The sequence below is a fragment of the Phoxinus phoxinus genome, assembly GCF_949152265.1.
Source record: "Phoxinus phoxinus genome assembly, chromosome: 3".
Lineage (NCBI taxonomy): Eukaryota > Metazoa > Chordata > Actinopteri > Cypriniformes > Leuciscidae > Phoxinus > Phoxinus phoxinus.
In genome coordinates this window covers 4473752-4501658 of record NC_136878.1, presented here as the reverse complement: position 1 = coordinate 4501658, position 27907 = coordinate 4473752, and the positions used below count along the sequence as shown (strand labels likewise).

At 37.6% G+C, this 27907-nt stretch overlaps 2 long non-coding RNA genes across 2 annotated transcripts in view; both read right to left on the bottom strand.

The window, feature by feature from the left end:
* Positions 1-3052: 3052 nt before the first annotated feature.
* Positions 3053-27907, bottom strand: part of LOC306996060 — a 30262-nt gene continuing 5407 nt past the window's right edge. The window contains exons 2-4 of the long non-coding RNA XR_013796991.1: positions 27511-27548; positions 8733-8790; positions 3053-3663 (exon numbers count right to left, since the gene is read on the bottom strand). This is a non-coding gene — a long non-coding RNA (uncharacterized lncRNA). The remainder of the gene's footprint in view (positions 3664-8732; positions 8791-27510; positions 27549-27907) is intronic.
* Positions 21319-23842, bottom strand: LOC306996020. Its single transcript, XR_013796979.1, has 3 exons — positions 23776-23842; positions 22046-22122; positions 21319-21583 (listed from the first exon to the last, which is right to left on the bottom strand). It is a non-coding gene; the product is annotated as an uncharacterized lncRNA (long non-coding RNA).

The window sequence follows — 27907 nt, the reverse complement described above, 5'->3', positions numbered from 1 at the left end:
GAACTTCCGTTTTTGCGGTAACGTAGCTTATCTGGCATCGCTGTCGAAGAATAGCCTAATTCGCTGTTGAAGTGGATTTACTTCTTGTAAAGTTAACGAAAGTTATCATGAGCATTACTGTTTGAAGCGAATTCATAATAAATAGTAGACCGGGAAGATTATTTGAAAATGAGCGGCTCATTTATAAAAATCCGTAAGATCTTCACATTACCTCACACAAGTGCAGCGCGGGAAAGGGGCGGGGCTACATGACGTCTATACAGGGATGAATTAACAGCTGGTTTAGTGCTGATTAGTTAATAATTATAAATCAAAAAGCATGCGTTTCTGGTGAAGAGGCTTGACCAAAGAATACTTAAAAAAAACAGCTCACTCAGACTCAGTCACTAAAGGAATAGTTCACCTAAAAATGAAAATTTTGTCATAATTTATATTGACTCTTAGGCCTAGTTGTTCCAAACCTGTATGAATTTCGTTCATCTCCGTAAACGCGCTTTATATATTAATATTTGGTAAATAAAGTGGCAAATTAAGTTTCTTTCGCACAAATAAAGAATCACGTCGCTTCATAAAACTGAGGTTAGACCACTGGAGTCACATGGATTACTTTAATCATGTCTTTACTGCTTTACTGGGACTTGAAATTGGTAGTTGCGTAGCTGTCAATGGAGGGACAGAAAGCTCCAAGATTTCATTAAAAAGATCTTCATTTGTGTTCCGAAGATGAACGAAAGTCTTACAGGTTTGGAATGACATGAAGATGAGTAATTAATGACAGAATAATAAAAAAAATGGGTGATTTATCCCTTTAAAATACACAGATTTAGCAGAATGTCAAATTTACACTGTTAGGCAGCAAAAAAAGTATTCCCGATATTACTTTTCCTAGCAAGTTCACAAACTCAACTAGAATTAAGGCTTTTTATTTTATCGCCTGACATTTATAATGTTACAAAAGACTTCCATTTCAAATAAATGTTGTTCTTTTGAACTTTATATTCATCAAAGAATCCTAAATAAAAAATATCATGGTTTCCTTCCAAAGAAATAATAAGCAGAACGACTGGTTTCAAAATCCATAATAATAATAAATATAGCTGCAAGCAGCAATCACCGGGGCCAAGCGCAAGCAAGACGACAAGACATGCCAAAGTGGCTGGAAGTGAGAGACCAACTGCAGCAAGGAGCAATTGAAGACATTTAAAGATGAATTTTGGCAAAATGGTTGAAAAATCACATACATTAACTAAAAATATGATTATCACTTTCGACCAATAGGTGGCGCAGTTACGAAACTGATGTGATGTGGTCAGAGTGAAGTGACAATGACACTTACAAAGTTTGGTGTCAATATGTCAAGGCATTGCAGATATAAAGCCTGAATAGTCATTTTGGCATCATGCCTCAACTTTGCCACTGCGGTATACGAAAACGGTTTCGTCTATCGACACGAAATCCATAACTTTTACTCGGCACGGTCTGGAGATGACACGATCCGATTTTGGTGAAAATCGGACCTTCGGTCTAGGAGGAGTTCGAAAAAGTAGGTTTTAAAAGAAAATAAAGATGGCGGACAGGAAGTTTGGCTGACTATGGCAAAATTGGTATCTATGTTTTCAGCATAACCCAAGGAATCTATTGAGATCAGTGTCATTACTATAGGCAAATTTATTCAAAAGTTATTAGCATTTTTGGAAATTTCATTATAACTTTTGACCAAAAGGTGGCGGTGTCTCATAAATTTTTGAGTACCTTTAGGGCGTTGTACTGATGACCCATACTGAGTTTCGTAACGATACGTTCATGCGTTCATAAAATACAGCATTTTAGCACATAATTCAAAATGGCCAACAGCCAAAATGGCCGATATGGGAAAATTGGATATCAGTCAACTCAGCACGACGCCCTGAATCTAACGAGACCACTTTTGTGATTTTTGGACAAACCGTTCAGAAGTTATAAGCAAAAACATAAATTCTTCATATCTCCGGACCAGTAGGTGGCGCTGTGCCGAAACGCAGCATGTAGCCTCAAGTCATGCTTGTGATGACATGTACCAAATTTGGTCTGAATCCGATAAAGCGTTGTGGAGATACGGCCTTACGTCTGTTTTCGCAAGCGCTACGTAAAATTTATTTGCGCGGTATTCGAGAACGGTAATTCGAATCAACTTGAATTCCATAACTTTTGGTCGTCAAGGTCTGGAGATGATCTGGTTCATTTTTCGTGAAATTCGGAGCAACGGCCTAGGAGGAGTTCGAAAAAGTAGGTTTTTCGGAAAATTCAAAATGGCGGGAAAACTATTATGACGGAAAATGACGTCATAGGGTGCAGTCGAATCGTCATGAGCTCAGGAATCAGAGGAAAAAAGAATTTTGTTTCTAGCCCTTGTGGTTCAAAAGTTATTAGCATAAACATGAGTGAAACTTTGGACAGCTGGTGGCGCTAGAGGGAATGAGTTGGAGACTCCAAATTTGCTATGGTGATAGTTCAGGCTGTCCTCTATCACTGTGCCAATTTGTATAAGTTTCCCGCAAACGGTTCTATAGGCTGCCATAGACGACCAGTCGGAAGAAAAAAAAGAAAAAAAAGAAAAAGAAAAAGAAGAAGAATAAGAACGGGAACAGATACAATAGGTGCCCGCACCTTCAGTGCTTGGCCCCTAATAAGAAGAACGAAGTGTCTATTTACAAATTTACACTAACTCCGCCCACTGACGTCTGGTTGGCCCAGACCAAATAACAGAAGACGCTGGATTGTCAATAGTGTAGACTTGAGGAAAGGCGAATAGCAAACAATTTTAACGCAAATCGACCAGAGTTCAAATTCACCTTTTGCCGAACTCTCTCTACTCCCTTTTCCCATCACACATCAGATCGGAAAGGCATTTATTTTCAATAAAAATGAAGAAAATATTAAAAAGGGGGAAATAAAGTGCCTAATGTGTGTTTAATATTAAAATGTTTAGGGTTAGGGGTGTAGGGAGGGCTTTATTGTCCCAATAAGGCAGCATCCATATCATTTTAATAAATATAATAATTTACACTGTTATTATTGCATAGTGTTTAATGTCCAACAACACTGAGGTCCAAATACTATCTGCCACTATTTGTAATGTTATGACCGTAGGGCCACAACATAAATTTATGTGCGCTCACTCACAAAGAAACAATACATTTATTAACAAAAATATAGTGAAAACCAGAAACAAAAGGGGTTAAATTCAGGAGTGGACAAAGCCAAAGTAATAAACAAAAATAACTAGTTTAGTACCCTCTAAATTCACTTAAAAATAAAATAAAAATACAACGCAACTTCCTTATCCCAAAACATAGAATAAACATATATGCAAAAAAAAGTGTAACACTCCCTACTTCCCCTAAATTGAGTATTTACAAATAATATTTACACAATATAACTGAAGGCCAAAGTAATTCAAAACAGCCTAAGAGTTATAAATCGAATGAATAAACGGCACACAATCACAGAGGAAATCAAGTGGCAAAACAAATGGCATGCATTCGGCCTCCATGGATTGTTTCGGGTGGTCGTTTTCAATGGAACCAAAATTAGACCAATCAGGACCAGACCAATCAGGATCAGACCAATCAGGATCAGACCAATCAGGATCTCTGCTGGCTTAAGTGCAGGCCACGCCTTCTCCTGCAACAGAAACACCAGAGAATGTCTAATAAGGGGAGAAGGTTCACTCTCGCTACACTTCCGGCTTCTGACTGGTTGCAGTTCCCCTCTGATTCCATATGAGGGCGCTCACAGGACGAGTGCAGAATGAATGGAGGTCTATGGAGCTATACCCCTCAAAATCCACTTTTCTCAAGATATAATTTTTTGTCTAGTAATTTGAATGTTGTATTCGAAAGGAGATGCAAAGAAATTGCACATTGCTGGGTGTTAGATTTTTTAGAGTCACTTATTTGCTTTAAAAAGTCTTTCAAAATGTCAATGACGTCATACACATCGTACGACCAGAGATACTGCTTTACGGCAATCCTTCAGTCACTTTGGTGCTTTCGCGCTCTGCACTTTCTTTTCTCTCGAGGCATCGCCAGCACAGCTGACACAGGTAAACACACGTGCTAGAAGAGTTTCTGCTAGAATACATTCTGGTCCCGCTTCGGATGCCATGATGCCATCAAGCGGTATCTCTGGTCGTAACCAGTCCTTCACTGACCAATCAGCGTTCATTAGCAGAATGCTAGCGTGTTATGGGCAACACCAACTCAACCTGTAAGAAATCGAAAGGACATAAGTACTCGTTCATTCAATTTTCGACCTATAACCCATGTTGAACTTGCCAAACCTACAATCAAATCTGAGATTTCTCAACGGCAATCGGCTGAAAGGGACACATTTAGCCCTCTAGCCCCATAGACTCCCATTCATTTTGCACTCATGGGCGATCGCCCCCAGTGGAACTCTGGTGGAACTACAACCAAAATTCGGTACAATAGGACTTAATAGGGAGTGAACAGGCTCTCCGTAGACGGGCTCTGGAAACACTCAGAAACAAACACATACTTCTAAGGCCCTGTTTACACGGGAACGCTCGCAGGTGAAAATATTAAAAATATTTGATCAGATGTGCCTTTCGTTTAGACGGCGACGGCGTTTTTGGGGCTTAGAGTGAAACCACCCTCCAGAGTGGAAATCTTAAAAACGCTCCACCGTCGCGTTCCCGTCTAAAGGGTAAAAACGCAAAAGTCTGCTAGACAGCGAAGGCATCGATCTGCTCACGGTGGCTCTCGTCACGTACATGTTTACATCACAGGCATGCGCCAGTACAGGAAAATAACAAAACATTATCAAACTAAAATATAGTATTAATTAAAAAAAAAAAATCTGTCATTTTTGAGCGACGCGCGAAGAGCACCGAGGGTTGAAGCAGCAGCTTTACCGTATTAAACATGAAAAAATGTGTCAGCGTCTCTTTCACTTTCAGTGCTCCACATCGCCACCTAGCCGCCTGGAGTGCACACTACATCGAATTTCACACATTTTTGCGTCACCATATTAGAGGATGGATACCCGACCCGAGCCCGACGGGACCCGCCGGTACCCGACGGGCCGGGCCGGGTTCGGACAGATATTTAGAAATGATGTTCGGCTTCGGGTCGGGCTCGGTCACATCAGCGCGATAAGGCATTGAACATTTTAAATTTAAAACAGCTTATGTAGGTAGCCGATGTGCCTGATGCTTTCACTTGATGCAAACGTTCGTTTTTGTCATTAAAATACATGTAAAATATTACCATAACATCCGTCTTCCTGTGTGCGGACATTTGTTTATGTAGCCGTGACAACGAAACGCATGCATAATGTGCGCGCGCCAGGTGTTAAGAGCACTTGTTGCTCCGCGCGCTGATGCGCTTGTCCTGTTGACATTTCCGATTGCCTTCCTACAGTTGCTTAATAAAAGCGGGCTTTCCACACAAACAAACGTACAATTGTCATTAGTATGAGAAAAAAATGGGATTTTAACTGCCGGTCTCGGGTCGGGCTCGAACATAAATATCTTTATGTCTGTCGGGCTCGGGTCGGGTTCGGACTGAAAAATTCGGCCCGATCCGCACTCTACACCATATGCACGCAGATTTCCCCCCCATAACGCTCGTCTAAACGCAGAGTAAAAAGTGATAACGCAACGCTACTTTTGCGTTTTCTCTTCAGATCGTTTCCGTGTAAACATAGCCTCAAAGACATAAGCTGTAACAATAAGTATAAACAGCATCTAACTACTATTTACACTTAAAGAAAGGCCTACTGCTATTTCTACAGTGTAAATAGTATCTATCTCTATTTCCACTTAGGCCACATTTGCACATAGCCGGGTATTTAGAGAAACGAATATTTCTCCCCCTCCGTTTTCAATAATAACATCGTGCACACAACCCGCATAAATACGCCGTCGAGCGCCTTTATAACTATGCCAAACCTATGGGCGGCAGTGTAGGGAGAAGGATAAAGCCATGCAAGCCAATCAGAATCCTCAGAATCGACAAGAGAGAACCTAAAACCCCGTTTCTCCCAGTTGACACGACAACATATAACCGGCGTTTTCAGAAATCTCCACTTTGGCCGGAGTTTTTAGAAATGATCGTTTTCTGGGATAAAAACGGCGTTTTCGTGTAAATGACAGGCCAAAACGCAGAGAAATATCTGCGTTTTCCCATCGTGTAAACGGGGCCTTAGTGCAAATAGCCGCTGCCTAATCAGAAAAGTTTTCCTGAGGAGCAAATCAGCATGTGATTTGTGAAGGATCATGTGACACTAATAAACATGTAAAAAAATGGTACTTTTGAACGGCACTGTAGTGGTTTTGTCTGCAGTAAGTGGCAGCTAATTAGTGCAGTATTAGCATTCATGTGTGTTCGGAGACATTTAAAGGCCTTCTAGGGACAAGTCGGTCATAAACACTGATTCATTTCAGCTGGGATGGTGTTCATCGTTTGCTTGTAATTGATTTTTTTTCTGTGATGTTATTACTGGCAGACTGTAGCACCTGCGAGTGCTGCTAATGTGCCATCTTCCCTTCAGATGCTACTTCACCAATCACTGTTGCCAGCGTAACCGTTTCATAAAATTTCACGGCTCGCCATCTGCTCTTCCCAGACAGACGGAGGCTCACGCGCTCATCAGCCGCGGAGACGAGCATTAACACGGAAGATCTCAAACGGGAGCCGGACAGGTGCTTCCTATCCGTTAAATACCAGCGTCTCTTCATTAGGGCACTTTTGGACTTTCTGGAAGATTAAAAAAAAAAACTTGTTCCTTAAAGGCCTTGAAGTTTTGTAGAATACGCTGGTGTGTTCCAAAACAATGACAAAATTTGCATTTAGGAGATAAAAACATTAAAAACTTACAGTTTATCGCTTCCGCTCATCACATCTTCTGTCCAATCAAATGCTCTATAGAATCTAAAGCTCCGCCCCCTATGCTGTAAATAACACCTGGCCAAAGGTGTTATACCTTACCATACAATTTCATTCAAATTACAAATGAAAAGGTTCTATAGAAAGTGCCTGACAGAACCCTTTAAAGGGGTCATGACATGTTTTTTTTTATTTTATTATTATGTTCCCTTAGGTGCAATTATAGTATTACTATAATTTTTTTTACAAAAAACTTTTAAAATGTAGTGATTTATGACCTTTTCCCACCCTGTTTCTCATCCTCTGATTCAAACAGTCTGTTTTGGGGGTGTTTCCCCTTTAAGAGTTCAGTGTTACCGCCCACTGTTATGATTGGCTAACGTCAGTGCCTATGCATCAATTATTAACGCCCCCAGCCAGAACACTAGCGGATTCAGCGGATTTAAAAAGTAGTTTACAGTTTTAAATACATTACTTACAGTTTGCGTCGTCGTTGTTGAGCCCAGAATAGTCGGCACGGACTTATCTTTGAGCAACAGTTTTCTGGCAAAGCCAGCATCATTTTGGGATTTGTTCTCTAACACTGCCGTGACTGGGACAAATAAAGTGCATCCATTTTTCCCTGTCGTCTGGATCTTTCGCAGCGTATTCAAAGATGTTGTTTGTCCACAGCAGGAACAGCACATCTGCGTGTCATCATAATATCCCTGTACACAGACCCACTCGCTGTCCGTCCGTCGACTGAACACTTGTGAGGCGCGCGGGCGAGGGCGCGACAATGATACGAAATGAGCGTAGTCGTCTTGCGCTTTAAGCGTAGTTGTCTTGTGCCTGGAGGCGGTCGTATGCAAACGCGGGTACGTCACTTCGTACCGTGACGTCACTTCTTACCATGGATCCAGAACGAGCTGTATTTAGAGCTTGATTAAATAAATGATTCGTTTATAATGGGGAGGACGTCTTAAGCTATGAAACTTGCAGGACGTTTTGATGGTACAAAGACCTCTTATATACCAAAAGATCAAGGCAAATTTGGTTTCTCATGTCATGACCCCTTTAAAGTTCTAACCTTTTCTTCTAAGAGTTTAGTTTATTACGTTGGCTTGACAAAACATGCTAACAATGTGTTAAAACATGTTAGCAAAATGAAAATTCATGCTACCAACGTGCTAAAACATGCTAGCAAACATGCTAACAACATAATAATACATGTTAACAACATACTAAGACATGCTAGCAAAATTATAATTAATGCTATCAATGTGCTTAAGCAAGCCATATCAGGCTAACTCAAGTCAACACCATGCTAATTAATGCTAACAACGTGCTAAGACATGCTAGCATCATAATTAATTTTAGCAATGTGTTAAAACTTGCTAATTCATGCTAGCAATAGGCTAATTCATGCTAGCAATGTGCTAAAACATTTTAGTTCATGCTAGCAGTGTGTTAAAATATGTTATCATGTTAACAACATGTTAAAATTTATTAAATCATGATAACCACATGGTAGCCACATGCTAATAATGCTAACAACATGATAACAACATTTTAATCATGCTAACAAAATGCTAGCGACACGTTAAACATGCTAGTATAATTGTTTACTTTCTCTGAATAAACCTTCAAACTTCCAGCTTCTCAAAGTTACTTTAAACTTTCAGACCTGGCTTTGTCAAGCCAACATCAAAGTTTGTCATCAAACTTTACTCATCTAGTTTAATTTGTTTATTAACAGTGTCTAAAGGCCTGTAGGCTACATGCTTCATGGGAGAATTCTGCCATTTTTTCTTTACAAATCATCATAAAAAGTCATTTCCACCACACCAAAGTGATATTTACCTTGGTTTACCTTTCTTTTCTTCACATCACTTCCTCTCGCTCTTCAAGTTTACTAACCCTGAAAAAAAAAAAATTAAGGAGCATAACTGTGGTGGAAAGGATGGCACAACTGATGGACATTTGAACGAGACCACTTTAGTATAAGCATAAAAAAGAGCAAATTTTCTTGCTCTAATACTTTTTTTTTTTTTTTGAAGCACAAATGAATTTTGCCTATAAAACAACAGTCGAAGTCTTCAACGTTTTGTGTCTTCTTTTCTGCATTTCACATCTGCTCTTGTTTCCTAATCTATCTTTCTATAAAACCTGCCATATATTAGTATGATGAATATATTACTCAGTGGCAGATTACTTATTCTGCATTTGTAATTGCTTTGGATAAAAGTGTCTGCTAAATGAGTATGTTTAATACCGACAGACAAAATGTGTTCAAATGAATGCAGATAAACAGTAAAAATGATGCTTTCATCTGTTGGCACTTACAGTTTACAATAATACAATAATAGCGGCTGATCCCACACGCCTTTCTTTTCATTATTCTTTGTCTTGTTTTCTTTAACGCTCTTTCTCAGTGTTTCGTCTAACAGCCCCAGGTCTTAAACCCCTGTAGTAAGATGAGATAGATGTGCTTGTAATACTCAGGCAGTGTGAGTAAAACTAATGATTATGATTATTATGATGAATGGGGAGTGTAGAGAGTAAAAACTGAGTTGAGATGATGGTCCCCCTTCTGTTGCTGAACACTGACTGTATCTGCACTGATTTACACACAACAACACATCATGTTCAATGGGTTTTGGGACCTCAGTGCATTAACCCTTTGATTGTCATGTTACAAGCCCTGTTTATCTCAGCAAAGCTATCATTCGAGCTCAGAGGATTGTTTAGAGAAAAACAATAACACTCTGTATTGGAGCTTTTCTCCAAAATCATGTGATCATGACGTCCGAAACTTTGTTAGCTGGAGAACCACGCGACTGCTTCAGTATCGAGGTTAAAGATTTAGATTTTAAAAAGATTTTAAAGCGGATTCCAGTGTGTGTTTTCATCACTCAAATGCATTGGTTTTTTTTTCAATATTGCAATTTGTGTATAATTTTGCCTATGAAATAAGTATTGAGGAATGGTCAAAATAGACAGATCAGAGATTATATTTATGAATTTATTTATTTTAGTGCCAGTACACTGAAATGAATTAAATGTCCCATTTTTCCTGTGTTTTTGAAGCTTTGATTGTGTTTACAGTGTGCATGTGTTCATGTTTCGCGTGTAAAAAAGTATTTTTCACAACTTGTACAAAACATATCTGTATACCGTTGTTTTCACTGTCCTAAAAACGGGCTGATGACTTCCTTGTTCTATGAAGTCCCTCCTTCAGAAATACGTAACGAGTTCTGATTGTGCCAGCGGTTCCTGTGTTGTGATTGGACAGCAGCTTAGCGCACGTTGCCCGGAAAGGTCACGCCTCATAACGTGGAGATGCATGCGCTCAGTGTTATTGTAAAGGTGATTTGACTCCGGGATGAAAATAACAGCGTCTCGACGACATGGCGACAAACACACCAAACACAACTCTTCCTCTTCTCTGTAGGAGCGCAACAAGACCACGCGCCGTTTTTTGTGTATTCCTGTGGGCGGAGCTTAGTCAAAAAACTGTTCTGGTGACGTCATTAAAGCAGGAAGTAGAGGATGTAGTCCAAACCGGCCGTTCGCTGTAGGCTTCGAAAGGAGACTTCTGTTAAATAAAATATCTCGCTTGACATTGAACTTTGAGCTTTATCATTTTACAGGTATTATTTATGCTCTAACAGCAACATTACACACTAGCTAAAGTTTAAAAAATGGGATCACGAAGAACAGGACCTTTAATAACTTCAACAATAACTTTAATTTACTTCAATTTCTTTTAATAAAATAAAATAATTTAATTTAATTATTTATGACCTGATTCGCAAAGCTTTGCCTAGCAATCTTTAGTCTACACTTTAGTATACACTGGCTGCTATTTTATATTTTCTTTGTTTGCTATTTTATATTTTCAAAAGTATCCAAAACAGTATGCATTATTACGCACTTTATAAAATATTGTTATGACATGGCCTCGTTATGTTGAATGTTTAAATCTGCAAAATTCGAATCAATCATTGAGTCAAGAAAAATATTTATTTTCGCAAATGTTGTAAATGTCATGCCTGTATTTCTATGCATACAGAAATATTGCTAACTTTGCACAGTATATACGTACATACTGTTTTTACTACAAAGTGACCTATACCTTTAGCCAGATTCTAAAGCATTATTATCCTTGTTACAGTGTAGGCTAATTAATTATACATTTGAGTAATAATCAGTTGTATTGTTTTAGAGTATCGAATTGCAAAATCTATTAAAATCACGTCAAGTCTTTAGTATGATGCATGAGATGAGGAGGGGAGTCATGTAGAGCTCGAGAAAAGAACTGATACTGAACTTTCCATGCAAAGTACAAGTAGACGAGCCTTACGTCTCTGAACAAACAGGAGTTTCATCAGCATAACACGACAGCTTGCATGTGATCCATGTCTTATATTCTTAACAATATCTTGAGCTCAACTGATAATGCATAGCTACTCTCTTCTGAGTTTCCTAAATAGAGAAAAAATGACAAAACATGCCATTTACTGGCAAATCTGACCGTTCGCAAAGACCCGCCCCCCTTAGTTACTGTCGCTATGTCCGACAAGCTACGCCGCTCTCACACACACCATGCTCTCACGCAGTGAAAAACACATCGCGGAGCAGAGAGAGACTGACAACACGCTGACAGACAGGACAGACCAGCTTACTTTTCAGTTACTTTTGATATTAAACATATTAAACAAAGTCTCACCTTTCAAATGTGGTTATTTTTTTTAAAGAAATGTAAACAATAAATACCGTTTTGTGGCTCTTTAATGTGTCGGACAGACGCTGTAGAGCCTCAGTTAAAGCTGCTCGTGAACCGATCATCTCTTCCTTCTAGTTCATTTATAGCATCAAATAAACGTGAATGAACATCAGGAGGAATGTTGTTTTAACCGCGGAAAGGCGTCAGTACACTCCGCTTCTCAAGCTCAAATCCTCCCATGTTAATCTACTAACTCTCCTGACTGCTTTGTCGGACAAAATGGCGGATGGCGAAGTATGATTGGTCAGATCACATGTCAATCAAGGTCCCTGCAAAGGGTCAATTAAATGATAAAACCATTGGTTGCTATGGATCACCTTCATTCCCAGAAGTCCTTGTATGATTTGGTAGCATTTCCAATGTTTTTATTTATTACCATTATTAGTCATATGATTTTCTATTATTTGTTGTGAGTTGCATGCAATGCTTTATAACCAAAAAAAAAAAAGTCTAATAGTGGTTAAAATGTTATTCAATATATTTTACAGTAGGCCTACTGTTTTTACAGTTTACTGGGTTTTTTTTTACAGTAAATACCACAATATTTTTCTATGGAATCAATCACATTTTTGTGCTTGTCTTGTTGATGTACTACATGATATAACCAGTGACTAACAAAACAATAATATTTACATACATGCTAAACACACTCATATTTAATCTCCTTAATTAAGACACTAATCGATGGCTCCCCAAGACACAGAGTATTTAAGCCAATTGCAGTATTAATAACCTCATTAATTGAACAGCATCAAGAGCCAGGCTGCGGTGTGGGTTAAGGGTTTCTTTTCTCAGAGAACCAGTCATGCATTATTTACGTACGCCGATGAATAATACATCGTGGCGGGGTGAAAAATACATTTCCCCCCACTCAGCAAACCTGCAGAAAGCAAATGATTTTAATATTCATGGCTTGCGTGAAGCTACGGTTGCGGGGAGCAAGAAAGACTACTTTTCATCTCCTCCAGCTATAAATAAAAGGTGCACAGAAACAAACTTCATTTATTTTGCTAAACAAATGACTGACCTGGCAACACTTGTGGGTGAAACAAAAGAAACATTAGAGAGATAAATGGCGCCCGTGATAATGGGCTGTGGAGAAGGGTGAGCGTGCCTATTAGACATGTATATTATAATGGCAAAGATTCTCAGGAAAACAGCATTATGAGGAATAAAATGAGGAGAGGGATTTATCATGTGCTTAGATGAGGAAATTATCATGGAAAATCCCATCCGCCCGTGCCTAAAGCCTGCCACACAACACCATCATTATTTTACACACATGCTGAAACAAATGCAATATTTCTGGAAAACAAGAGTCTGCAGAACAACGGTTAAAGGAATAGTTCACACAAAATGAGAATACTGTCATCATTTGCTTGTCGATCCAAACCTACATGACTTTCGTTCTTTTGCAGAGCATAACAAATATATTTCACATTAAATCATATTTCTACACTCTAAAAACTGTTGAAAATTTATTTTTAATTTTTTTAGTATTACAATACAATTTGGGTTGTTTTTTGCACTGCTGGGTCAAATACAGACAAACATTGACCTAGCATGTTGGGTTGTTTATTTAACCCAGAGTAATGTTTTGATTTATGCTAGCTTTTTTAAGGAATACTAACTTATTTTTACCTCACAAATGGGTTAATATGTCCAGATAAATATACTACACAACCACTGTGTTTACATGATACGTCCTTTATTTAGTTCTATTGTACTGTGAAGGGTCATAGCACTTACATACTGTTGTGCTACTGCTAGTTTAATTGCTTCTATTGTTTCTCATTTGTAAGTCGCTTTGGATAAAAGCGTCTGCTAAATGAATAAATGTAAATGTAAATGTCTAAAACAGTGAAATACATCATATTTTTTTAATAAAAAAGGGTAACACTATATTTGTTACGCGTTACATGTTGTTACTGTAGTAATTACTATAAATTATGCATAACTACATGCAACTAACCCAAAACCAAACTCCCAAACTAACCCTAACCCCTATAGTAGTTAATGATTATTATTCAGTACATAAATGTATAATTCTTAACCTTAAAATAAAGTGTAACCAAAAAATGTTCTAAAAATTGTTTATGGAAAGCAATTTTCTTTTAAATTTAAAGACAGAAAGAAAGTCATGAGCTTGAAACATTAAGAGAATGAGAAAATAAGAATTTTTATTTTTAACAGTTGTTTTGAAGGTCCAAAAAAAGGTAAAAAATATCAAAATATTTTAACTAAAAAATATTTTTTATAAAATCTCTAAAATCATATGTTTAATATTTTTAGTTATTCCTTTAAAACTCTCCTTTTTTTCTCTTTAGGAAATGTATAGGCCTGTGTCTCTTTAAATGAGCTAAAAGCACAGAATATGATTTTTAGTGAGTTTGTTTTGTATTTGGTGGAAAGTCCTCCTCAGCATTAATTACTGCATATGACAAGCAACTTGACAGGCGTGCAGAGCTCATTATCCGAGCTCACTGCAAACTTTGCAATTTACGAGAAAGGCAGACCAACCATGGGCCAAATTAATCTTTGCTCTCTCTCCTTCCAGCGCAAAAAAAAAAACTTTTCTAATATTCTCATTAATAGGCTTGTGCTCTGCACCTCATTATGTGTCAAACATTAACCAAGGATCCGAACGTTAACAAAGAGTGCTGGAATCCACGAGGAGCATGTTCATATACGCCGGTCTTTCTGCTTTATACGAGGATGTTCTCAACGAGGTCTTTAAATCATTACCCGTGTTTCTCCTGAAAGAGGATCATTACGAGCTGCTGTGTTTCATCTCAAGGAGACAATGAGTTGAGAAAACATCTGGTTGTGTGAAATTGTTAATAAAAAAAATGAAAAAGTGCTTGTTTTATATTCCATTAGCATATAGTGTATGTGTAAATGTATCTGTGAACTTAAATATTTAGTATTAACATTTCAAAAAATACTTTTCATAACCTCTCTCAATGAAAACAGTTGATACTGTGAGTTTAAATCAATAGATTTTAATCTAAGGCATAAAAGCAAGCATCAACATCACTCATATTTGGGCTTATAGATATACAAAACAAACCACTTATCCTTATAAGAATTAAACATTGGCACATATTTTGTCCCAGGACAGATATTATGTGCTATTGCTTTTCGAAATAAAAGCCCATAAGCAAAAAATAAATAAATAAAAAATCCCATATGGACCATAAAAAGAGGTTTTGTTGTGTTTGTTTTTAGACTTTTAGACCAGAACACCCTAAAAACAGAAGATTAGCCTGCTAAAATCACCATAAACATGTGATTAAAAACGGTAAACTGGGATATGCAGTGATCCAGATGGTTGCTTATTGGCTAAAATAAAAAAAAATAAAAAAAAAGTCCTACCACAAGTCAATGGGATTTTTGTTTTGTTATACTGTCCATCAGGGAAAATAATATCCAAACACACTAAAGTAATAGCACAACTCTTTTTGCATGATGAATCCATAAATGCACTAACGCCTGATTAATCCATGTTCAGTCATATGAATAATTATGGTTGGAGTTGTATTGCAGTTCTCAATAACACCCGCATGCATGTGGATCTAGTAACTAAATCAGTTCGTGGATTTAACCAGCACTTGATTCCTCACATACAGCCTTTATAAATCCGCTTGAACAATTTACTTGTGCATTTGATGGAATGAAGGAAAAAGGGCAGATAAATTCTCATTTTCGAGGAAGTTTCCATATAAAACATCAGCAAACGAATGGAAATGAAGAAGTGGTAATCAGCATAACGAAAAGACTTTTGTGAAGCGTAATAATCCTCTGGTTTTGAGCGCACATGTCCTCCACACTGCATTAGCACGCTGTCAGAAAGCAAGAGACACCAGCTAATGTAGGTCAGATGGGGTACAGTGGAATAACTTACACACATTTTGACACTAAGTCTGGATTTTGTCATAGTGAGAGAGAGAGAAAATGTGATGCACACTGAAGCAGGGCTAATAGATAGGCCTAACTAACTTTTTTTTTAACATTTCTTTAGTGTGTAATGTTGCTGTTTGAGCATGACAAAGTCCCTCCAGCGGGAGTTATTATCTATATATATCAGTGTCACTGTTTCTGAAACTCCCAGAAACGCTTCCATTGTAGTCTTGAGTTTTCTTCCGGGAACGTATCGTATGTCACAATATTCCTCATTTAAATCATTCACACCCAAGGCATTGGCAGAATAAAGGGGCGGGTCCTGGTTGAGTTAGTTAGTAGTGTTGAAACTTGTGGGCTGCATCCGAAATCACATACTTCCTAATAGAAGGCAAAAAACAGTAGGCCTACCCTATTGTAACGATCTGAAACGCAAGTATCAAACGCGAAACGCAAGTAACTTTGTGGGCGGATCTCGGGCGCTGTTGCTATTATACCGGCGGGATAAATGACTCCTCCTCCCGACGCAAATCTAAAATGTGTTGGTCTGAAGTAGCTTCATTATTCATATGTGTGGTTTGGGCGTAACGTGCAATAAACCAATCAGAGCATCATCTCACATTCCCTTTAAGGTAACTAAACCCTGAAACAACTTTTTTTAGTTAATGATCTTTAAGACTGGGGCTTTATTAATGCTGGTCATTGATTCAAGTAATTTTTTTTACATTTGGGTATAACGTGTTTTAATTTTACATGATTTAGAATTAAAACATTTCAATTCGACATAATTCTACATTACGGTAATTCTACATTTTAATATGTTGTAAAAAGAAGAGTGCTGCCCTCTTCAGGTTAAAAGGTGGCTACTGCAGTTGTGGTACCCTGTGATGTAAGAGGGTACCAGCTAACCACGCCCCCCCTCCACTGGGCTCTGCCCACTTTTCCAGCATTTTTCAAATATTGCCAGTGGGTGGAGTCAGGCTCTGACCAGGGGTTTAGTTACCCTTTAAATGCCAGTTGCGCTCGCGCCATGGCGGATTCGCTATTTACATGGTGCAAACGGATCTGCTCGTGCGCGAGGTTAAAGCTTTGTGTGTGTGTGTGTGTGTGTGTGTGTGTGAGTGAGTGAGTGAGTGAGTGAGTGAGTGAGTGAGTGAGTGAGTGAGTGAGTGAGTGTGTGAGTGAGCGAGCGAGAGGTTAAAGCGCGCGAGCAGACCATCTACGGGACAAGTCAGATTCCACCAAATCTTTACACAATAATAATATTTTACATTGTAATCCTTTCATTTTTAATATTTGTCTAGTTTGTGTGCTGCTGCGCGTCCCTATGTGTGTAATAAGCAGAGTGTACGCACACATTACTAACGCGCTCTTTAAATAACAAAAAAATATATATAGCCACTGACTTTAGACCAGGTTTCAGTTGGTCAATGGCTCAGTCTATTTCTGTTGTCTCAAAATAGCAACGTGCCAACAATGCGCCTGAACACACCTCGTTTTCAGACCAGCACGACCATGGGCGCACAAATGCATTTGCTATTTTAAACAACGTGGCGCAGGACGTGAAAATGATAACTGCGTCGGGCTGAAACTAGCAAAAACACTTGCGTCGCGCTAGCGCTGCATTGCGCCGGGTGTAAGATAGGGCCCTATGTGTCAAAAGTAGTATGTCTGAATTCACAGTACTCATAAAAGTGTAGGCAAAAAGTACCCAGATGACCTACTACTTCCGGTGAGATTCTGAAGTGTGCGTATGATGGACATTTTATTACTCCATGAGGCGACAGGAGAGGATTTATGAATGACAGTGAAGCAACGCAACTGACACTGGTAGGTCACATGATAATGACAAAGTGGTGCATCCGGATTACATTCATACTATAAAGAACCTACTTTTTTTTAATTATTACTTATTTAAAATGTGATTTCGGATGCAGTCGTGGTTATGGTAAGGGGTGGGACATTTCCCAAATACGTTCAAAGCGGTTGACCAATCACAACACACTGGTCCAGCCGACCAATCAGAGCACATGGAAGGAGGGGCTTCATAGAGACAGGAAGTAAACAGAGCATTACTGACAGACTGGGAAGAGAGGAGCAACAATGGAGAATATGGGAAAATAATCAACATTCAAGCATGAAAACCTGTTCTAGTAGAGCTCAAAAACAACTAATAAACTATACTGAAATAAAAATATATACACACATTTATGAAAAAAAATACTAATAATAATGACAAAAACACAACAAACTGGCATAAACTAAAAAACAGAAAATGACACTTATAGTTTTTTAATGTTTTGAATTACTTTATTAGTATCCCAAAATAACAAACGCACTTCCTAAAATAACAAACGCACTTAATATAATTAAATACTTAGTACTCAACATAATTCAATAGTAATTAGAACAACATTTCTACATCTTTTGATGAAATGCAGAAATCACGTTTACTGACACAAGGCATACAATCGATTGCTCAGAAAACATAACAACAGTGATGCTGTATGATTATAATTTAAAATATAGCTTAATCAATAAGCTTTGATAGATAAAAAGTTCCTTGAACATAAACTGGAAAATGTTTCCATCGAGATATTAAGATTCATTTCCACAAAAATGGTGCAGATCATATTTTCCCGTGTAACCTGACAGGCCCCGGACGTTTTGAAATGCACTGGCCCACACAATATCTAATGCATATGAATTTGCGCTCGGGGGTGAGCAGGGTTTGGGACAGACAGACAGAGAACGGTCGTGATAAAAGGTCAAGCACTTCAAACCATTTATATGCATGTTGACAGACCATCCAAACTCATGCACCAGATCAGCTGGAGAAAACTACTTGGCACTTGCAGCCTGGAGATCACATAATCATCGTAAGAATCAGCCTACAGGTATATTCAGACAGATTGCTAAAGATCAATATCTTTATGGAAGAATGAAAGGGATTTTACCCAGTGTGCTCTGCTATAGTGCCAGTGCCGTGTGAGGCAGCGTTCGGTTCGACAGCCAAAGCCCAACCCTCCCGTTCCTCACGGATTATCATTTATTTTCAGTTTGGACTGTCATTTTGTCTGCTTGATGGCTCATCGTGCTCAGTCTCAGGTGCAGGTTGTTGAAATAGCACTCGCAATTGAATGTGTGATGTCAGATTTTATCACTCCGTGACTAATAGTCACATTTAAATGGTGGTGGTACATTCAGAGGTGGTGCATGATGGAATGACAAATGTTCATATTTCTGTATAAAACATCCATTGCATGCAAATGTTTACACATATCACAATACGTTTGCATTATTTTGTCTTTTTTATATGCAGTATATTGCATTAAGCAGCATAAAAGTGCATTCAGAATATATTCTTATTGAAAAATGAGCTGCGGTGAATCATACATTCACAACTAGCTAGACTACTCTGCTTATCTGTCTCTCTTTCTTGATTGTAAAGACTGTATATGTATAGTACTTACACAACAGTGCACTAGCATTACTTGTCATAAGTAATTTGTTGACCTTTGCATAAATGCTTGCATGAAAAAGTCAAATGTGGTTGAATGAAGCTGTACAATACCTTCTCAGCCTCCGGCAAAACAACAGATCGGCCTCAGAGACAGAGCCGTGCTCACTTGTGTTTGATAAGAGTGTGTATCTACAGTGAATATACAGTATACCGGGATGATTTGCACATTTCCAAATAGTACATTTGTGAAGACTTTAAAATCTGCTATATTAGCAAGAAAAATCTGAATATATGAAAAATGTCAAAAAATCAAATAAGTTACTAAAATATATTCAAACCACACACGCATATATACATAAATTCAAAAATATTTTTAGCATATATATATATATATATATATATATATATATATATATATACACACAGTAAAATATATTTTTTGAATTTATATATGTATAAATGCACGTATATATGCGTGTGTGTTTTGAATATATATATATTTTTTTACATTTTTCATGAGAGAGAGAGAGAGAGAGAGAAAATAATATATTTTAATAGCACATTTAAAAAAACACATACATTACAAAATACATTGTCCTAAAATATTTTCATATTATGGATTTTTAAGTACAGTACACTCTAAAAAATGCTGGGTTGTTTGAACCCAATTTTGGGTCAAATATGGACAAACCCAGCCATTGGGTTAAACATTTTTAATTGCTTTTTTGATCCAACGTTTGAGTTTGTCCATATTTGACCCAAAATTGGGTTAAAACAACCCAGCATTTTTTAGAGTGTACACTCTAAAAACTCCTGGGTCAAAAATAACCCATAATGGGTTATTTTTGACCCAACTCCTGGGTTAAAAAGGGACCAACTAATTTCTGGGTTATTTCAACCCAGAAAATTGGGTTGTTCTTTTTGACCCAACTTCTGGGTTAAATACCTGACCCAAATTTTGGGTTAAAACAACCCAACATTGTAGTTAATATAACCCAATTTTTTGGTCAAAAGAACAACCCAAATATCTGGGTTTAAATAACCCAGAAATTAGTTGGTCCCTTTTTAACCCAGGAGTTGGGTCAAAAATAACCTAACTTGGGTTACTATGCCAGTATGCCTTATTTCAGAAAATAAAACTTTGTTTTAAATTATATTACACACTTCAAGCACTTTTACATTTTTATTGCATTAAATTAAACTATATATATATATTAAAAAAAACACACACACTTGGACATATTTATTTTCATATTTATTTTAGGTCAGACTGTAATAACAATATTGGAAAGAAAAAATAGGAAAACAAACAACTCAAACATTCGACAACATTCAATAACTGGATTGAATTTAAGGCTTAAAGGACAAGTTCGGTATTTTACAGTTAAAGCCCTGTTTTCAGATTTTCTGTTTCTGATGAAATAAAACGGTTAAGATTACAAAGACGTGAAACTTACCGAGTGGTCAGGGGTGTTCACTGATATGCTCATACAAAAATCGCTGCAAAAGATGCTTTTCAACAGGTTTTATCGTAGTTAATCGTAGGATTGTTCCAGTGCACCAGCCATTGTGGAGGTGGGGGGTGCTACCACAGAAACCAAAAATTCTCGGGACAGCAGCTTGTGTCCAAATTTCAATCTTAACCGTTCTATTTCATCAGAAAAGATCTGAAAACAGGGCTTTAAGTGTAAAATACCGAACTTGTCCTTTAAAGGACAATTCCGGCGAAAAATGAACCTAGGGGTTAATAACACATGGTTACCGAGTCGACCGTTCTCTGGGATGTGTTTTCATGACAATCGAATGTAAAGAGTTTTATCTCTAAAAACTGATTAGCTTATAACGCTAGTATATATAAAAGAAATTGTTAGTTAATACCACTAACAAGGCTCAAAATAGCCTAACACGGTAGCATAATGAGGGTCCCTACATGCAAACCGAAGCATTGAGAACTGTGTAAGTGTAAAGACAGTTTAAAAAGAAGATACTTTATAAAGACAGTACATACCAGTCGAGCCACGAACGCCGTGCTACGTGAGCTGGTCTATAGGTTAAAGTCACAGTTCAGCTGTCTTAGCACGGCGTTCATGGCTCGACTGGTCGAGTCTGTTTTCCAAGATGGCTCCTGCCTGTATACGCGTAATGTACTGTCTTTATAAAGTATCTTCTTCTTAAACTGTCTGTACACTTACAAAGTTATCAATGCTTCGGTTTGCATGTAGGGACCCTCATTATGCTACCGTGTTAGTGTTAGGCTATTTTGAGCCTTGTTGGTGGTATTTAAATAACGATTTCTTTTTACTTATATTCGATATAGCGTTATAAGCTAATCAGTTTTTAGAGATAAAACTCTTTACATTCGATTATCATGAAAACAAATCCCAAAGAACGGTCGACTCGGTAACCATGTGTTAATTACCTCTAGGTTCATTTTTCGCCGTAATTCTCCTTTAAAGTCTCTGGAGAGCTTTAGGAATTTAAGCCTGGGACAAACTTTGGGGACAAGATTTTTGATAGTGTCCTCATCTAAGAGAAGAAATGCCTCCTCATCCATGTCTTCATCTGAAAGACAGAAAACAAGACAACATTAGTATTACTAATAAGTCGAGACAATTGTGAACCACTCACCAGACACTCTTTGATTATAAAGCTAAAAAATAATCACTTTTAAGGGAATGTTGTGTTGTTGTTTTTTAACGTGGCCCAATTTCCTAGTTAACTAATGTGGTTATTTTGCAGCATTGCCCATTTAGTGTGAATGCTATACTACTGTCCATCTTTTCTTTCATTAACAAGTGTAATGACATTAATGCAAAGGTGAATATCTGGCCTATTCTTATGCAAAACAGCTTAAAGACAAGGCACAAGTATCTTTTAACTATAAGGGTTATATAGATATGCATACTCCACTGTTGAAGAAGTTGTGACTTTCACAGAATCTTGCACCGACACATTTAAGCCCAATTAAATTTTTTTTTTAGGTGTAGAGAGATGATATAAGGGTAGTAAGAGTAAAATGCTCACCTTTAAAATTCTCTATCAGCTCAGAAAGCCGCCACTCAGTTGGCACATCAGCGACAAAGCTGTCCATTTAAAATGACCTGGAGAAAACATAGCAATATAGAGGTTAGCAACAATTCGAAGACTTGACCCGCTTCTTTAACCTGTTAGGCTGCAACCCCACTTTTGAAAAATCCTCAGAAATGGCATACCCAAACTGAAACATAAAATATAAAATATGCTTTTCTTTTGTCTGCATTATAATTACTAACGACTGGCTGTTTTAAATAACCTTCTGTGATCTGATTGGGCTTCAGATTGATAAAAATTTGACTAACAATATATTATTTTGATAGTATTCTGCACGATGATAAAGTCTATATCCATTAGCATTACATTATAAATATAATCTATTATTATGAAAATACCTGGCATGGCTCGAAGAACACAGGTCAATCAAATATCATTGCAATCATGTTTATTGTCTTCACAACGTCTTTATCTGCATGTTACAGCGATCTCTGTTAGCTTTGTTTATGTCAGGGACGTCCTAGAATGTCACATGATTATGATTATGACAGGAATAATATTTATTGAATTTATACCCAAATGTGTCGATGTAATAATTATGAGCACTGGATACTCTGGGTATAAATTCAATAAATATTATTCCTGTCTATAGAACTCTGATGTAAACCTATGAGAATCTATCAATATTTCTCCAAATCTGCACATTTTTGAGCTAAAAGCCCTGAGGCACGTTGTTTTGTCAAGCGCTGTCATGACGACAGCACAGGATTTTTTTTTTTTTTTTTGAATGAGAGCGGCTGACGATCATAATTCATATTAAAGGACTAATTTTTTCATAACTTCTGACACAAATTAAGACATAACTGTCAATATAAGTTTCTCAGAATACAATAGTGGTCAAATACTGAAACTTGAGTCATATATTTTTAATGATGTATAGTTTGTCACGGTAATAACATTAAATCTGATAGTAACTTTGAACTATTTAACCAAATAACGCTTCAGTGCGCCGGCGCACTTGCAAAGGTTAACAGGTTTTACTTCAGCCAGTAGAGCACTGTATAATATGATAAACACGGCGCAGCTGGTAAACATAACGTTAAGTTAACTCAACGATTGTGTCGTCGCTCTAGCCGCGGCACGACCCGTTTATAACGTTATACTGTCTATGGGCACGACGTCGCCACTAAGTTAGCTGGACTGTAACTGTTAACGTTAGCTAACGTTACTTAACGTTACCGTATTATTGCCGTTATTATAACAATGAGATAAGTACAGCACATGTTATGAAAAATAGAATTTAAAGACCGTGTAAAGTGAATTCAGTCATTTTCTTCTAAACACATTAAATAGCCTTGCTAGGTCATAAATGTATTTCTCAACAATGTGTAAAAAGCATTTCAACCATTTTGTCACCTAATTTCATGAACCTATCGTTATTTTTAATCATTCAAATTGTCTGGGTGGTTTACACTTTCTTCTTTAGTCTGACAAACTCAAAACACATATTTATTTAGACTTTACACAGACTTTAAACTAGTTAAGTTAGATGTTTTCGCGATAGCGTAACGTTACATGACAACCACAATTAAGTTACCACAGCTAACACTAGTCTCAACGTAGCAAAGCCATGGTAATTTTTTCAGCAAATGGTGCTAAACTAGCAACGGGGACATGGACACAGAAAATATTACATTATATCAACACTGAAAATACTCGCTTACCTTGAATACACGACGAAGTTGCACCGAAGAAGCACAGGCCAAAACGGATCGAGCGCGAAGTGTCAGTTATTTCAAACGACTGCTGTGAGAAAATTCCAGAACAACTGCAGGGGGAGGGGCCGAGGGGGGACCCAGAACATGGGTTACTCTTTGAAAAATAACCCAGAAACTCAAACAACCCAGGAATTGGGTCAAAATATTAGCCCTATAACCCAGAAAATGGGTACTTTCTGAAAAAATAACCCATAATTTTAACCCAACACAAATAACCCAGAAAATGGGTTGAAGAAATAACCCAGGAGTTTTTAGAGTGTAGCATCAAAATTTGATAATATTGTCACATTGTACTGTATGCCTGCTTGGCCATTGATATCTCTGCTTTTTTAGGGAGTGGACAAAAAGACAAACCTTTACTGTCATCCACAAAAAGAAGCCGAATCAGAGTTCAGTCGACATTGGCAATGGGACGCAGTGACCTCTGACCTCTCTGAGCCGGCACTGGAGGTGTGATTGATAACCCCATTATAGAGAGAGAGAGACACATCTCACAGTGTGCTTCACCATCATACATGCAAGCAAGCAATATACAGCAACATACAAGTACAGTCCAAATAACTTAAATGTTATATATACCATAGCCATAGCTAATGTACATAATTAGAAGCATGCAATAACCAATGGCTTCTACAAAGAAAGAGTAAATAATTACATAAATTTATTTTTTTTGGGTGGATCCCTATTAGTTTAAGGCTTGCGAAACCTAACCAAAGAAATACACTTTTAACACTTGATAATGAGGAAAGAGATTATAGATTCTAGAAGGATATAGACTGGAGAATAACTCCCGTTTGAGGGACTTTGTGCTTTAGTTTATTGAAACTAGTGGTTATGGTAAGAGGCGGGACATTTCTCAAACACACTGGTCCAGGTGACCAATCAGAACACACTGGTCCAGGTGACCAATCAGAACACACCGGTCCAGGTGACCAATCAGAACACACCGGTCCAGGTGACCAATCACAACACACCGGTCCAGGTGACCAATCACAACACACCGGTCCAGGTGACCAATCACAACACACCGGTCCAGGTGACCAATCACAACACACCGGTCCAGGTGACCAATCACAACACACCGGTCCAGGTGACCAGTCAGAACACACCGGTCCAGGTGACCAGTCAGAACACACTGGTCCAGGTGACCAATCAGAACACACTGGTCCAGGTGACCAATCAGAACACACTGGTCCAGGTGACCAATCAGAACACACTGGTCCAGGTGACCAATCAGAACACACTGGTCCAGGTGACCAATCAGAACACACCGGTCCAGGTGACCAATCACAACACACCGGTCCAGGTGACCAATCACAACACACCGGTCCAAGTGACCAATCAGAACACACCGGTCCAGGTGACCAATCACAACACACTGGTCCAGGTGACCAATCACAACACACTGGTCCAGGTGACCAATCACAACACACTGGTCCAGCCGACCAATCACAACACACTGGTCCAAGTGACCAATCAGAACACACTGGTCCAAGTGACCAATCAGAACACACTGGTCCAGCCGACCAATCACAACACACTGGTCCAGGTGACCAATCACAACACACTGGTCCAAGTGACCAATCAGAACACACTGGTCCAAGTGACCAATCACAACACACTGGTCCAAGTGACCAATCAGAACACACTGGTCCAAGTGACCAATCACAACACACTGGTCCAAGTGACCAATCAGAACACACTGGTCCAGGTGACTAATCACAACACACTGGTCCAGCCAACCAATCAGAACACATACAGACAGGAACTAAACAGAGCGTTACTGGCAGACTGGGAAGAGAGGAGCTGCAACAATGACAATTATGGTAAAATAATGTGTTTTCTGAACATTCGAGCATGAAAACCTGTTCTAGTAGAGCCCAAAATCAACATCAAGACTTTGAAAAAGAGAATAGGTCCCCTTTAATATACAGTAAGTTTAATTTACGGTGAGTACAGTTTCATTTAATTTGCCCTGCACAATGACATAAAGCTAATAACTCAGTCCTTGCAGAACTTGAACCATCTGGTTACCAGACCTGAGCTTGAACCGCTACACCACTGGCTGCTGACTAACACTCTTATAGATTACAAAAATATAGTGGTTTTATGGAGATCGAATGCATTTTGAAAGTGAGGAAGCAGTGGACTTAGCATTGTGAAAAGAAAACGAGTTAATTTTATCCAATAAATCCAAGGAAAGTGATATAGGCTAGTGATTCATCCAATGTATGGAAAGTATAGTACATAACATAACAGAGACATAGATCAAATATAAAAAAATAAAGCAACTTAGGAAAGAGTATAGCATTTAAAACAAGCATTAACAAAAAATATGCTGTTGAAACTCAAGTCCTAGCTGTGTGTGTGTGTGTGTGTGTGTGTGTGTGTGTGTGTATGTGTGTGTGTGTGTGTCAGATAAACAAATAAGAAAACAACAAGTGCACCTACACAACCTACACACCAACTGGACAGTGAACACACTACACACACACCACAGCTTCTGTGCCAAGCTGATATGACTCGTCTTTACAAATGCTGCTTTTCAATATTCAACTGAAAAAAGACTAACGTTACACAGCAGGAGATATACCAAACGTTTGGAGTCAGGAAGATTTGATTTATTTATTTAATAAAATTATAACTTTTATTCAGCCTGGATGCATTTAAAGTCACAGTAAAGACTTTAAAAACATTTATATTTCAAATAAATGCTGAAAACAAATAATCTTGAAAATAATGTATCATGGTTTCCATAAAACTATTAAACAGCACAACTATTTTTAACTATTTTTTAGATTTTTATTTTATTTCTGAAGGATCAGGTGAAATTCAGCTTTGCATCACAGGCATAAATTACATTTTAAACTATATTCAAATAAACAAGTTATTTTAAATTGTAATAATACTTCACAATATTACTTTTTAATGTATTTTTGATCAAATAAATGCAGCCCTGGTGAGCAGAAGAGACTCTTACCAACCCCATACTTTTAAACGGTAGTATATATCACAATAACACTTTCAGGCTAAACAAATGTAGAAATATGTGCATACTAGAATCATTAGTGGAGTTTGCAAAATGCAAGCATCACTACTCAGACTTAAAGTTAATTATTTGAACTAACTCATAAGCCTAAAGTATTAAACTTTGGCTTATAACCCATTTACTGTAAATTAAAGAAAGGAACCAAGTTTGTAGAAACCAAAATGCCGTATAACTAACTGAATAACACAATGCACTCAGTGTCAACCGCATAGCAAGGTACGAACACTTTATTTATCCTCTACTTTATTTACTAATCACGCTTTTCTTCAAACAAGGGAAGAAAATACAGTAGATCAGCAGTGAATATCCATGGTCAATATGGCTGTCATTACACATTTAGGATGTTTCTCTTTTCTGACACACACAGCTGAATTCACAGACACATGAGTTGATGTTGAACACACATCTCACACTGTAGCAATGCCACCCTCCTGTGGTCATACAGCAGTATCACAAGAGGAGAAGACCGAGGAAATCAGAGTCTTAGCTAAAGATGAGATTTAAGGTCAAGTTTAGTTCAAACCAATCATATTTCATATCTCCATAAGTAGTTGAACTCGGACTGAAACCTAGAAATGGCATGCAGCCAAAGCAGTAAGTAGAGCAGAGGTTAAAACACGTTTTTTACTCACCCTCAGGTTCTTCCAAACCCGTATGCAGTTATATTGTTCTGTGGAAAAAAATGTAAAGACTTGTTTTACACAATAACAGTTCACAGTGATGTGACTATTTCTCATTATTCATTATTTAGTTGTTATGTAATATACAAAAGCAAACATGTAATAAATCATTATTACTTACAGTAACATTACTACTCAATATTATTTATTATCCTGATAAACAATTCACCACTCTTTAAAACATTTCAAACACACATATAGGTGTTATTATAATATATATTGAGTCCATAATATGAATAAATAATACTCATTATATGTTAACTAAACAAAAAATATTTAAAATAGTGTTTGGTTATTAAAATATATATATATATATATATATATATATATATATATATATATATATATA